The sequence below is a fragment of the Haematobia irritans genome, chromosome 4, assembly GCF_050003625.1.
Source record: "Haematobia irritans isolate KBUSLIRL chromosome 4, ASM5000362v1, whole genome shotgun sequence".
Lineage (NCBI taxonomy): Eukaryota > Metazoa > Arthropoda > Insecta > Diptera > Muscidae > Haematobia > Haematobia irritans.
The window spans coordinates 209,224,214-209,238,755 of record NC_134400.1 but is presented as its reverse complement, the minus strand read 5'-3'; positions in this window follow the sequence as shown (position 1 = coordinate 209,238,755).

The following is a 14,542-nucleotide window of genomic DNA, read 5'->3' as shown; positions in this document are numbered from 1 at the left end:
TTTTCGATTTTTTGGGGGTGGTTATGAATTAAGCTCCTTTTCGCTCTAGGACGCATAGTTTAGGAGATATGAGCAAAAAAAGTTTTTCATATACAAATTTCAATTTTTTCAGTATTTGGATGGAATTTTCGATTTTTTGGGGGTGGTCATGAATTATGCTCCTTTTCGCTCTAGGACGCATAGTTTAGGAGATATGAGCAAAATAAGTTTTTCATATAAAAATTTCAATTTTTTCAGGATTTGGATGGAATTTTCGATTTTTTGGGGGTGGTCATGAATTAAGCTCCTTTTAGCTCTAGGACGCATAGTTTAGGAGATATGAGCAAAACAAGTTTTTCATATAAAAATTTCAATTTTTCCAGGATTTGGATGGAATTTTCGATTTTTTGGGGGTGGTCATGAATTAAGCTCCTTTTCGCTCTAGGACGCATAGTTTAGGAGATATGAGCAAAACAAGTTGTTCATATAAAAATTTCTATTTTTTCAGTATTTGGATGGAATTTTCGATTTTTTGGGGGTGGTCATGAATTAAGCTCCTTTTCGCTCTAGGACGCATAGTTTAGGAGATATGAGCAAAACAAATTGTTCATATAAAAATTTCAATTTTTTTAGTATTTGGATGGAATTTTCGATTTTTTGGGGGTGGTCATGAATTAAGCTCCTTTTAGCTCTAGGACGCATAGTTTAGCAGATATGAGCAAACAAGTTTTTCATATAAAAATTTCAATTTTTCCAGGATTTGGATGGAATTTTCGATTTTTTGGGGGTGGTCATGAATTAAGCTCCTTTTCGCTCTAGGACGCATAGTTTAGGAGATATGAGCAAAACAAGTTTTTCATATAAAAATTTCAATTTTTTCAGTATTTGGATGAAATTTTCGATTTTTTGGGGGTGGTCATGAATTAAGCTCCTTTTCGCTCTAGGACGCATAGTTTAGGAGATATGAGCAAAACAAGTTTTTCATATAAAAATTTCAATTTTTCCAGGATTTGGATGGAATTTTCGATTTTTTGGGGGTGGTTATGAATTAAGCTCCTTTTCGCTCTAGGACGCATAGTTTTTCATATAAAAATTTCAATTTTTTTAGTATTTGGATGGAATTTTCGATTTTTTGGGGGTGGTCATGAATTAAGCTCCTTTTCGCTCTAGGACGCATAGTTTAGGAGATATGAGCAAAACAAGTTTTTCATATAAAAATTTCAATTTTTCCAGTATTTGGATGGAATTTTCGATTTTTTGTGGGTGGTCATGAATTAAGCTCCTTTTCGCTCTAGGACGCATAGTTTAGGAGATATGAGCAAAACAAGTTTTTCACATAAAAATTTCAATTTTTTTAGTATTTGGATGGAATTTTCGATTTTTTGGGGGTGGTCATGAATTAAGCTCCTTTTCGCTCTAGGACGCATAGTTTAGGAGATATGAGCAAAACAAGTTTTTCATATAAAAATTTCAATTTTTTTAGTATTTGGATGGAATTTTCGATTTTTTGGGGGTGGTTATGAATTAGGCTCCTTTTCGCTCTAGGACGCATAGTTTAGGAGATATGAGCAAAACAAGTTTTTCATATAAAAATTTCAATTTTTTCAGGATTTGGATGGAATTTTCGATTTTTTGGGGATGGTCATGAATTAAGCTCCTTTTCGCTCTAGGACGCATAGTTTAGGAGATATGAGCAAAACAAGTTTTTCACATAAAAATTTCAATTTTTTCAGGATTTGGATGGAATTTTCGATTTTTTGGGTGTGGTCATGAATTAAGCTCCTTTTCGCTCTAGGACGCATAGTTTAGGAGATATGAGCAAAACAAATTTTTCATATAAAAATTTCAATTTTTTTAGTATTTGGATGGAATTTTCGATTTTTTGGGGGTGGTCATGAATTAAGCTCCTTTTAGCTCTAGGACGCATAGTTTAGGAGATATGAGCAAAACAAATTTTTCATATAAAAATTTCAATTTTTTTAGTATTTGGATGGAATTTTCGATTTTTTGGGGATGGTCATGAATTAAGCTCCTTTTCGCTCTAGGACGCATAGTTTAGGAGATATGAGCAAAACAAGTTTTTCATATAAAAATTTCAATTTTTCCAGGATTTGGATGGAATTTTCGTATTTTTGGGGGTGGTCATGAATTAAGCTCCTTTTCGCTCTAGGACGCATAGTTTAGGAGATATGAGCAAAACAAGTTTTTCATATAAAAATTTCTATTTTTTCAGTATTTGGATGGAATTTGCGATTTTTTGGGGGTGGTCATGAATTAAGCTCCTTTTCGCTCTAGGACGCATAGTTTAGGAGATATGAGCAAAACAAATTTTTCATATAAAAATTTCAATTTTTTTAGTATTTGGATGGAATTTTCGATTTTTTGGGGGTGGTCATGAATTAAGCTCCTTTTCGCTCTAGGACGCATAGTTTAGGAGATATGAGCAAAACAAGTTTTTCATATAAAAATTTCTATTTTTTCAGTATTTGGATGGAATTTTCGATTTTTTGGGGGTGGTCATGAATTAAGCTCCTTTTCGCTCTAGGACGCATAGTTTAGGAGATATGAGCAAAACAAGTTTTTCATATAAAAATTTCTATTTTTTCAGTATTTGGATGGAATTTTCGATTTTTTGGGGGTGGTCATGAATTAAGCTCCTTTTCGCTCTAGGACGCATAGTTTAGGAGATATGAGCAAAACAAGTTTTTCATATAAAATTTCAATTTTTTCAGTATTTGGATGGAATTTTCGATTTTTTGGGTGTGGTCATGAATTAAGCTCCTTTTCGCTCTAGGACGCATAGTTTAGGAGATATAAGCAAAACAAGTTTTTCACATAAAAATTTCAATTTTTTTAGTATTTCGATGGAATTTTCGATTTTTTGGGGGTGGTCATGAATTAAGCTCCTTTTCGCTCTAGGACGCATAGTTTAGGAGATATGAGCAAAACAAGTTTTTCATATAAAAATTTCAATTTTTCCAGGATTTGGATGGAATTTTCGATTTTTTGAGGGTGGTCATGAATTATGCTCCTTTTCGCTCTAGGACGCATAGTTTAGGAGATATGAGCAAAAAAAGTTTTTCATATACAAATTTCAATTTTTTCAGTATTTGGATGGAATTTTCGATTTTTTGGGGGTGGTCATGAATTATGCTCCTTTTCGCTCTAGGACGCATAGTTTAGGAGATATGAGCAAAATAAGTTTTTCATATACAAATTTCAATTTTTTCAGTATTTGGATGGAATTTTCGATTTTTTGGGTGTGGTCATGAATTAAGCTCCTTTTAGCTCTAGGACGCATAGTTTAGGAGATATGAGCAAAACAAGTTTTTCATATAAAAATTTCAATTTTTCCAGGATTTGGATGGAATTTTCGATTTTTTGGGGGTGGTCATGAATTAAGCTCCTTTTCGCTCTAGGACGCATAGTTTAGGAGATATGAGCAAAAAAAGTTTTTCATATACAAATTTCAATTTTTTCAGTATTTGGATGGAATTTTCGATTTTTTGGGGGTGGTCATGAATTATGCTCCTTTTCGCTCTAGGACGCATAGTTTAGGAGATATGAGCAAAATAAGTTTTTCATATATGGATGGAATTTTCGATTTTTTGGGTGTGGTCATGAATTAAGCTCCTTTTAGCTCTAGGACGCATAGTTTAGGAGATATGAGCAAAACAAGTTTTTCATATAAAAATTTCAATTTTTCCAGGATTTGGATGGAATTTTCGATTTTTTGAGGGTGGTCATGAATTATGCTCCTTTTCGCTCTAGGACGCATAGTTTAGGAGATATGAGCAAAATAAGTTTTTCATATAAAAATTTCAATTTTTTCAGTATTTGGATGGAATTTTCGATTTTTTGGGGGTGGTCATGAATTAAGCTCCATTTAGCTCTAGGACGCATAGTTTAGGAGATATGAGCAAAACAAGTTTTTCATATAAAAATTTCAATTTTTCCAGGATTTGGATGGAATTTTCGATTTTTTGAGGGTGGTCATGAATTATGCTCCTTTTCGCTCTAGGACGCATAGTTTAGGAGATATGAGCAAAATAAGTTTTTCATATAAAAATTTCAATTTTTTCAGTATTTGGATGGAATTTTCGATTTTTTGGGGGTGGTCATGAATTAAGCTCCATTTCGCTCTAGGACGCATAGTTTAGGAGATATGAGCAAAACAAGTTTTTCATATAAAATTTAAATTTTTTCAGTATTTGGATGGAATTTTCGATCTTTTGGGTGTGGTCATGAATTAAGCTCCTTTTCGCTCTAGGACGCATAGTTTAGGAGATATAAGCAAAACAAGTTTTTCATATAAAAATTTCAATTTTTTCAGTATTTGGATGGAATTTTCGATTTTTTGGGGGTGGTCATGAATTAAGCTCCTTTTCGCTCTAGGACGAATAGTTTAGGAGATATGAGCAAAACAAGTTTTTCATATACAAATTTTAATTTTTCCAGGATATGGATGGAATTTTCGATTTTTTGGGTGTGGTCATGAATTAAGCTCCTTTTCGCTCTAGGACGCATAGTTTAGGAGATATGAGCAAAACAAATTTTTCATATAAAAATTTCAATTTTTTTAGTATTTGGATGGAATTTTCGATTTTTTGGGTGTGGTCATGAATTAAGCTCCTTTTCGCTCTAGGACGCATAGTTTAGGAGATATGAGCAAAAAAAGTTTTTCATATACAAAATTCAATTTTTTCAGTATTTGGATGGAATTTTTGATTTTTTGGGTGTGGTCATGAATTAAGCTCCTTTTCGCTCTAGGACGCATAGTTTAGGAGATATGAGCAAAAAAAGTTTTTCATATACAAATTTCAATTTTTCCAGGATTTGGATGGAATTTTCGATTTTTTGGGGGTGGTCATGAATTAAGCTCCTTTTCGCTCTAGGACGCATAGTTTAGGAGATATGAGCAAAAAAAGTTTTTCATATACAAATTTCAATTTTTCCAGGATTTGGATGGAATTTTCGATTTTTTGGGGGTGGTCATGAATTAAGCTCCTTTTCGCTCTAGGACGCATAGTTTAGGAGATATGAGCAAAACAAGTTTTTCATATAAAAATTTCTATTTTTTCAGTATTTGGATGGAATTTTCGATTTTTTGGGGGTGGTCATGAATTAAGCTCCTTTTCGCTCTAGGACGCATAGTTTAGGAGATATAAGCAAAACAAGTTTTTCATATAAAAATTTCAATTTTTTCAGTATTTGGATGGAATTTTCGATTTTTTGGGGGTGGTCATGAATTAAGCTCCTTTTCGCTCTAGGACGAATAGTTTAGGAGATATGAGCAAAACAAGTTTTTCATATACAAATTTTAATTTTTCCAGGATATGGATGGAATTTTCGATTTTTTGGGTGTGGTCATGAATTAAGCTCCTTTTAGCTCTAGGACGCATAGTTTAGGAGATATGAGCAAAACAAGTTTTTCATATAAAAATTTCAATTTTTCCAGGATTTGGATGGAATTTTCGATTTTTTGAGGGTGGTCATGAATTATGCTCCTTTTCGCTCTAGGACGCATAGTTTAGGAGATATGAGCAAAATAAGTTTTTCATATAAAAATTTCAATTTTTTCAGTATTTGGATGGAATTTTCGATTTTTTGGGGGTGGTCATGAATTAAGCTCCATTTAGCTCTAGGACGCATAGTTTAGGAGATATGAGCAAAACAAGTTTTTCATATAAAAATTTCAATTTTTCCAGGATTTGGATGGAATTTTCGATTTTTTGAGGGTGGTCATGAATTATGCTCCTTTTCGCTCTAGGACGCATAGTTTAGGAGATATGAGCAAAATAAGTTTTTCATATAAAAATTTCAATTTTTTCAGTATTTGGATGGAATTTTCGATTTTTTGGGGGTGGTCATGAATTAAGCTCCATTTCGCTCTAGGACGCATAGTTTAGGAGATATGAGCAAAACAAGTTTTTCATATAAAATTTAAATTTTTTCAGTATTTGGATGGAATTTTCGATTTTTTGGGTGTGGTCATGAATTAAGCTCCTTTTCGCTCTAGGACGCATAGTTTAGGAGATATAAGCAAAACAAGTTTTTCATATAAAAATTTCAATTTTTTCAGTATTTGGATGGAATTTTCGATTTTTTGGGGGTGGTCATGAATTAAGCTCCTTTTCGCTCTAGGACGAATAGTTTAGGAGATATGAGCAAAACAAGTTTTTCATATACAAATTTTAATTTTTCCAGGATTTGGATGGAATTTTCGATTTTTTGGGGGTGGTCATGAATTAAGCTCCTTTTCGCTCTAGGACGCATAGTTTAGGAGATATGAGCAAAACAAGTTTTTCATATAAAAATTTCAATTTTTTCAGTATTTGGATGGAATTTTCGATTTTTTGGGGGTGGTCATGAATTAAGCTCCTTTTCGCTCTAGGACGCATAGTTTAGGAGATATGAGCAAAAAAAGTTTTTCATATAAAAATTTCTATTTTTTTTCAGTATTTGGATGGAATTTTCGATTTTTTGGGGGTGGTCATGAATTAAGCTCCTTTTCGCTCTAGGACGCATAGTTTAGGAGATATGAGCAAAAAAAGTTTTTCATATACAAATTTCAATTTTTCCAGGATTTGGATGGAATTTTCGATTTTTTGGGGGTGGTCATGAATTAAGCTCCTTTTAGCTCTAGGACGCATAGTTTAGGAGATATGAGCAAAACAAGTTTTTCATATAAAAATTTCAATTTTTCCAGGATTTGGATGGAATTTTCGATTTTTTGGGGGTGGTCATGAATTAAGCTCCTTTTCGCTCTAGGACGCATAGTTTAGGAGATATGAGCAAAACAAGTTTTTCATATAAAAATTTCTATTTTTTCAGTATTTGGATGGAATTTTCGATTTTTTGGGGGTGGTCATGAATTAAGCTCCTTTTCGCTCTAGGACGCATAGTTTAGGAGATATGAGCAAAACAAGTTTTTCATATAAAAATTTCAATTTTTTTAGTATTTGGATGGAATTTTCGATTTTTTGGGGGTGGTCATGAATTAAGCTCCTTTTCGCTCTAGGACGCATAGTTTAGGAGATATGAGCAAAACAAGTTTTTCATATAAAAATTTCTATTTTTTCAGTATTTGGATGGAATTTTCGATTTTTTGGGGGTGGTCATGAATTAAGCTCCTTTTAGCTCTAGGACGCATAGTTTAGGAGATATGAGCAAAACAAGTTTTTCATATAAAAATTTCAATTTTTCCAGGATTTGGATGGAATTTTCGATTTTTTGGGGGTGGTCATGAATTAAGCTCCTTTTCGCTCTAGGACGCATAGTTTAGGAGATATGAGCAAAACAAGTTTTTCATATAAAAATTTCTATTTTTTCAGTATTTGGATGGAATTTTCGATTTTTTGGGGGTGGTCATGAATTAAGCTCCTTTTCGCTCTAGGACGCATAGTTTAGGAGATATGAGCAAAACACATTTTTCATATAAAAATTTCAATTTTTTTTAGTATTTGGATGGAATTTTCGATTTTTTGGGGGTGGTCATGAATTAAGCTCCTTTTAGCTCTAGGACGCATAGTTTAGGAGATATGAGCAAAACAAGTTTTTCATATAAAAATTTCAATTTTTCCAGGATTTGGATGGAATTTTCGATTTTTTTGGGGGTGGTCATGAATTATGCTCCTTTTCGCTCTAGGACGCATAGTTTAGGAGATATGAGCAAAATAAGTTTTTCATATAAAAATTTCAATTTTTTCAGTATTTTGATGGAATTTTCGACTTTTTGGGTGTGGTCATGAATTAAGCTCCTTTTCGCTCTAGGACGCATAGTTTAGGAGATATGAGCAAAACAAGTTTTTCACATAAAAATTTCAATTTTTTCAGGATTTGGATGGAATTTTCGATTTTTTGGGGGTGGTCATGAATTAAGCTCCTTTTCGCTCTAGGACGCATAGTTTAGGAGATATGAGCAAAACAAGTTTTTCATATAAAATTTCAATTTTTTTAGTATTTGGATGGAATTTTCGATTTTTTGGGGATGGTCATGAATTAAGCTCCTTTTCGCTCTAGGACGCATAGTTTAGGAGATATGAGCAAAACAAGTTTTTCATATAAAAATTTCAATTTTTCCAGGATTTGGATGGAATTTTCGATTTTTTGAGGGGTGGTCATGAATTAAGCTCATTTTCGCTCTAGGACGCATAGTTTAGGAGATATGAGCAAAACAAGTTTTTCATATAAAAATTTCTATTTTTTTCAGTATTTGGATGGAATTTTCGATTTTTTGGGGGTGGTCATGAATTAAGCTCCTTTTCGCTCTAGGACGCATAGTTTAGGAGATATGAGCAAAATAAGTTTTTCATATAAAAATTTAAATTTTTTCAGTATTTGGATGGAATTTTCGACTTTTTGGGTGTGGTCATGAATTAAGCTCCTTTTCGCTCTAGGACGCATAGTTTAGGAGATATGAGCAAAACAAGTTTTTCATATAAAATTTCAATTTTTTCAGTATTTGGATGGAATTTTCGATTTTTTGGGTGTGGTCATGAATTAAGCTCCTTTTCGCTCTAGGACGCATAGTTTAGGAGATATAAGCAAAACAAGTTTTTCATATACAAATTTTAATTTTTCCAGGATTTGGATGGAATTTTCGATTTTTTGGGGGTGGTCATGAATTAAGCTCCTTTTCGCTCTAGGACGCATAGTTTAGGAGATATGAGCAAAACAAGTTTTTCATATAAAATTTAAATTTTTTCAGTATTTGGATGGAATTTTCGATTTTTTGGGTGTGGTCATGAATTAAGCTCCTTTTCGCTCTAGGACGCATAGTTTAGGAGATATAAGCAAAACAAGTTTTTCATATAAAAATTTCAATTTTTTCAGTATTTGGATGGAATTTTCGATTTTTTGGGGGTGGTCATGAATTAAGCTCCTTTTCGCTCTAGGACGAATAGTTTAGGAGATATGAGCAAAACAAGTTTTTCATATACAAATTTTAATTTTTCCAGGATTTGGATGGAATTTTCGATTTTTTGGGGGTGGTCATGAATTAAGCTCCTTTTCGCTCTAGGACGCATAGTTTAGGAGATATGAGCAAAACAAGTTTTTCATATAAAAATTTCAATTTTTTCAGTATTTGGATGGAATTTTCGATTTTTTGGGGGTGGTCATGAATTAAGCTCCTTTTCGCTCTAGGACGCATAGTTTAGGAGATATGAGCAAAAAAAGTTTTTCATATAAAAATTTCTATTTTTTTTCAGTATTTGGATGGAATTTTCGATTTTTTGGGGGTGGTCATGAATTAAGCTCCTTTTCGCTCTAGGACGCATAGTTTAGGAGATATGAGCAAAAAAAGTTTTTCATATACAAATTTCAATTTTTCCAGGATTTGGATGGAATTTTCGATTTTTTGGGGGTGGTCATGAATTAAGCTCCTTTTAGCTCTAGGACGCATAGTTTAGGAGATATGAGCAAAACAAGTTTTTCATATAAAAATTTCAATTTTTCCAGGATTTGGATGGAATTTTCGATTTTTTGGGGGTGGTCATGAATTAAGCTCCTTTTCGCTCTAGGACGCATAGTTTAGGAGATATGAGCAAAACAAGTTTTTCATATAAAAATTTCTATTTTTTCAGTATTTGGATGGAATTTTCGATTTTTTGGGGGTGGTCATGAATTAAGCTCCTTTTCGCTCTAGGACGCATAGTTTAGGAGATATGAGCAAAACAAGTTTTTCATATAAAAATTTCAATTTTTTTAGTATTTGGATGGAATTTTCGATTTTTTGGGGGTGGTCATGAATTAAGCTCCTTTTCGCTCTAGGACGCATAGTTTAGGAGATATGAGCAAAACAAGTTTTTCATATAAAAATTTCTATTTTTTCAGTATTTGGATGGAATTTTCGATTTTTTGGGGGTGGTCATGAATTAAGCTCCTTTTAGCTCTAGGACGCATAGTTTAGGAGATATGAGCAAAACAAGTTTTTCATATAAAAATTTCAATTTTTCCAGGATTTGGATGGAATTTTCGATTTTTTGGGGGTGGTCATGAATTAAGCTCCTTTTCGCTCTAGGACGCATAGTTTAGGAGATATGAGCAAAACAAGTTTTTCATATAAAAATTTCTATTTTTTCAGTATTTGGATGGAATTTTCGATTTTTTGGGGGTGGTCATGAATTAAGCTCCTTTTAGCTCTAGGACGCATAGTTTAGGAGATATGAGCAAAACAAGTTTTTCATATAAAAATTTCAATTTTTCCAGGATTTGGATGGAATTTTCGATTTTTTGGGGGTGGTCATGAATTAAGCTCCTTTTCGCTCTAGGACGCATAGTTTAGGAGATATGAGCAAAACAAGTTTTTCATATAAAAATTTCTATTTTTTCAGTATTTGGATGGAATTTTCGATTTTTTGGGGGTGGTCATGAATTAAGCTCCTTTTCGCTCTAGGACGCATAGTTTAGGAGATATGAGCAAAACAAGTTTTTCATATAAAATTTCAATTTTTTTAGTATTTGGATGGAATTTTCGATTTTTTGGGGATGGTCATGAATTAAGCTCCTTTTCGCTCTAGGACGCATAGTTTAGGAGATATGAGCAAAACAAGTTTTTCATATAAAAATTTCAATTTTTCCAGGATTTGGATGGAATTTTCGATTTTTTGAGGGGTGGTCATGAATTAAGCTCATTTTCGCTCTAGGACGCATAGTTTAGGAGATATGAGCAAAACAAGTTTTTCATATAAAAATTTCAATTTTTTCAGTATTTGGATGGAATTTTCGATTTTTTGGGGGTGGTCATGAATTAAGCTCCTTTTCGCTCTAGGACGCATAGTTTAGGAGATATGAGCAAAAAAAGTTTTTCATATAAAAATTTCTATTTTTTTTCAGTATTTGGATGGAATTTTCGATTTTTTGGGGGTGGTCATGAATTAAGCTCCTTTTCGCTCTAGGACGCATAGTTTAGGAGATATAAGCAAAACAAGTTTTTCATATAAAAATTTCAATTTTTTCAGTATTTGGATGGAATTTTCGATTTTTTGGGGGTGGTCATGAATTAAGCTCCTTTTCGCTCTAGGACGAATAGTTTAGGAGATATGAGCAAAACAAGTTTTTCATATACAAATTTTAATTTTTCCAGGATTTGGATGGAATTTTCGATTTTTTGGGGGTGGTCATGAATTAAGCTCCTTTTCGCTCTAGGACGCATAGTTTAGGAGATATGAGCAAAACAAGTTTTTCATATAAAAATTTCAATTTTTTCAGTATTTGGATGGAATTTTCGATTTTTTGGGGGTGGTCATGAATTAAGCTCCTTTTCGCTCTAGGACGCATAGTTTAGGAGATATGAGCAAAAAAAGTTTTTCATATAAAAATTTCTATTTTTTTTCAGTATTTGGATGGAATTTTCGATTTTTTGGGGGTGGTCATGAATTAAGCTCCTTTTCGCTCTAGGACGCATAGTTTAGGAGATATGAGCAAAAAAAGTTTTTCATATACAAATTTCAATTTTTCCAGGATTTGGATGGAATTTTCGATTTTTTGGGGGTGGTCATGAATTAAGCTCCTTTTAGCTCTAGGACGCATAGTTTAGGAGATATGAGCAAAACAAGTTTTTCATATAAAAATTTCAATTTTTCCAGGATTTGGATGGAATTTTCGATTTTTTGGGGGTGGTCATGAATTAAGCTCCTTTTCGCTCTAGGACGCATAGTTTAGGAGATATGAGCAAAACAAGTTTTTCATATAAAAATTTCTATTTTTTCAGTATTTGGATGGAATTTTCGATTTTTTGGGGGTGGTCATGAATTAAGCTCCTTTTCGCTCTAGGACGCATAGTTTAGGAGATATGAGCAAAACAAGTTTTTCATATAAAAATTTCAATTTTTTTAGTATTTGGATGGAATTTTCGATTTTTTGGGGGTGGTCATGAATTAAGCTCCTTTTCGCTCTAGGACGCATAGTTTAGGAGATATGAGCAAAACAAGTTTTTCATATAAAAATTTCTATTTTTTCAGTATTTGGATGGAATTTTCGATTTTTTGGGGGTGGTCATGAATTAAGCTCCTTTTAGCTCTAGGACGCATAGTTTAGGAGATATGAGCAAAACAAGTTTTTCATATAAAAATTTCAATTTTTCCAGGATTTGGATGGAATTTTCGATTTTTTGGGGGTGGTCATGAATTAAGCTCCTTTTCGCTCTAGGACGCATAGTTTAGGAGATATGAGCAAAACAAGTTTTTCATATAAAAATTTCTATTTTTTCAGTATTTGGATGGAATTTTCGATTTTTTGGGGGTGGTCATGAATTAAGCTCCTTTTCGCTCTAGGACGCATAGTTTAGGAGATATGAGCAAAACACATTTTTCATATAAAAATTTCAATTTTTTTTAGTATTTGGATGGAATTTTCGATTTTTTGGGGGTGGTCATGAATTAAGCTCCTTTTAGCTCTAGGACGCATAGTTTAGGAGATATGAGCAAAACAAGTTTTTCATATAAAAATTTCAATTTTTCCAGGATTTGGATGGAATTTTCGATTTTTTTGGGGGTGGTCATGAATTATGCTCCTTTTCGCTCTAGGACGCATAGTTTAGGAGATATGAGCAAAATAAGTTTTTCATATAAAAATTTCAATTTTTTCAGTATTTTGATGGAATTTTCGACTTTTTGGGTGTGGTCATGAATTAAGCTCCTTTTCGCTCTAGGACGCATAGTTTAGGAGATATGAGCAAAACAAGTTTTTCACATAAAAATTTCAATTTTTTCAGGATTTGGATGGAATTTTCGATTTTTTGGGGGTGGTCATGAATTAAGCTCCTTTTCGCTCTAGGACGCATAGTTTAGGAGATATGAGCAAAACAAGTTTTTCATATAAAATTTCAATTTTTTTAGTATTTGGATGGAATTTTCGATTTTTTGGGGATGGTCATGAATTAAGCTCCTTTTCGCTCTAGGACGCATAGTTTAGGAGATATGAGCAAAACAAGTTTTTCATATAAAAATTTCAATTTTTCCAGGATTTGGATGGAATTTTCGATTTTTTGAGGGGTGGTCATGAATTAAGCTCATTTTCGCTCTAGGACGCATAGTTTAGGAGATATGAGCAAAACAAGTTTTTCATATAAAAATTTCTATTTTTTTCAGTATTTGGATGGAATTTTCGATTTTTTGGGGGTGGTCATGAATTAAGCTCCTTTTCGCTCTAGGACGCATAGTTTAGGAGATATGAGCAAAATAAGTTTTTCATATAAAAATTTAAATTTTTTCAGTATTTGGATGGAATTTTCGACTTTTTGGGTGTGGTCATGAATTAAGCTCCTTTTCGCTCTAGGACGCATAGTTTAGGAGATATGAGCAAAACAAGTTTTTCATATAAAATTTCAATTTTTTCAGTATTTGGATGGAATTTTCGATTTTTTGGGTGTGGTCATGAATTAAGCTCCTTTTCGCTCTAGGACGCATAGTTTAGGAGATATAAGCAAAACAAGTTTTTCATATAAAAATTTCAATTTTTCCAGGATTTGGATGGAATTTTCGATTTTTTGGGGGTGGTCATGAATTAAGCTCCTTTTCGCTCTAGGACGCATAGTTTAGGAGATATGAGCAAAACAAGTTTTTCATATAAAAATTTCTATTTTTTCAGTATTTGGATGGAATTTTCGATTTTTTGGGGGTGGTCATGAATTAAGCTCCTTTTCGCTCTAGGACGCATAGTTTAGGAGATATGAGCAAAACAAATTTTTCATATAAAAATTTCAATTTTTTTAGTATTTGGATGGAATTTTCGATTTTTTGGGGGTGGTCATGAATTAAGCTCCTTTTAGCTCTAGGACGCATAGTTTAGGAGATATGAGCAAAACAAGTTTTTCATATAAAAATTTCAATTTTTCCAGTATTTGGATGGAATTTTCGATTTTTTGTGGGTGGTCATGAATTAAGCTCCCTTTCGCTCTAGGACGCATAGTTTAGGAGATATGAGCAAAATAAGTTTTTCATATAAAAATTTCAGTTTTTTCAGTATTTGGATGGGATTTTCGATTTTTTGGAGGTGGTCATGAATTAAGCTCCTTTTCGCTCTAGGACGCATAGTTTAGGAGATATGAGCAAAACAAGTTTTTCATATAAAATTTCAATTTTCTCAGTATTTGGATGGAATTTTCGATTTTTTGGGGGTGGTCATGAATTAAGCTCCTTTTCGCTCTAGGACGCATAGTTTAGGAGATATGAGCAAAACAAGTTTTCCATATAAAAATTTCAATTTTTCAGTATTTGGATGGAATTTTCGATTTTTTGGGGGTGGTTATGAATTAAGCTCCTTTTCGCTCTAGGATGCATAGTTTAGGAGATATGAGCAAAACAAGTTTTTCATATAAACATTTCAATTTTTTCAGTATTTGGATGGAATTTTCGACTTTTTGGGTGTGGTCATGAATTAAGCTCCTTTTCGCTCTAGGACGCATAGTTTAGGAGATATGAGCAAAATAAGTTTTTCACATAAAAATTTCAATTTTTTCAGGATTTGGATGGAATTTCCGATTTTTTGGGGGTGGTCATGAATTAAGCTTCTTTTCGCTCTAGGACGCATAGTTTAGGAGATATGAGCAAAACAAGTT